This window comes from Penaeus monodon, chromosome 25 (genome assembly GCF_015228065.2).
Source record: "Penaeus monodon isolate SGIC_2016 chromosome 25, NSTDA_Pmon_1, whole genome shotgun sequence".
Taxonomy (NCBI): domain Eukaryota; kingdom Metazoa; phylum Arthropoda; class Malacostraca; order Decapoda; family Penaeidae; genus Penaeus; species Penaeus monodon.
In genome coordinates, this window is record NC_051410.1 from 12,481,961 (window position 1) to 12,482,385 (window position 425).

Sequence of the window (425 nt, forward strand, 5' to 3'; positions counted from 1 at the left end):
ACCAATTAATTAAATTGTATTTTTACTGCCAAAAATTTCATCATTATTTTTTTTAATCAAAATTATTAATTAATTTAGAAGTAAAAACTTCATTAAAATTAAAATTTGTTGTTATTATGGTATTATTGTAATGTTATATGATATTATTATGTATTTATGATTATAAATTTTCTTATTATTTTTCTTTTCTTCTTAAAATCCCCCCCGGGGAAAAAATTTAAATTTCATTAATTACTTCCATTACCCATTATGTTATTAAATTTTATCTTTATTTTATTCTATTATTATTATTTTTATTTTTAATTTTTTTATTATATTTTTTTATTTCGTTTTCAAAAATTTTTTCTTATATTTTTTCATTATTTACTAATTTATTATAAAAAATTACCTTTTAAATTTAAAGTTTCATACCGGAAAAGAAGAAA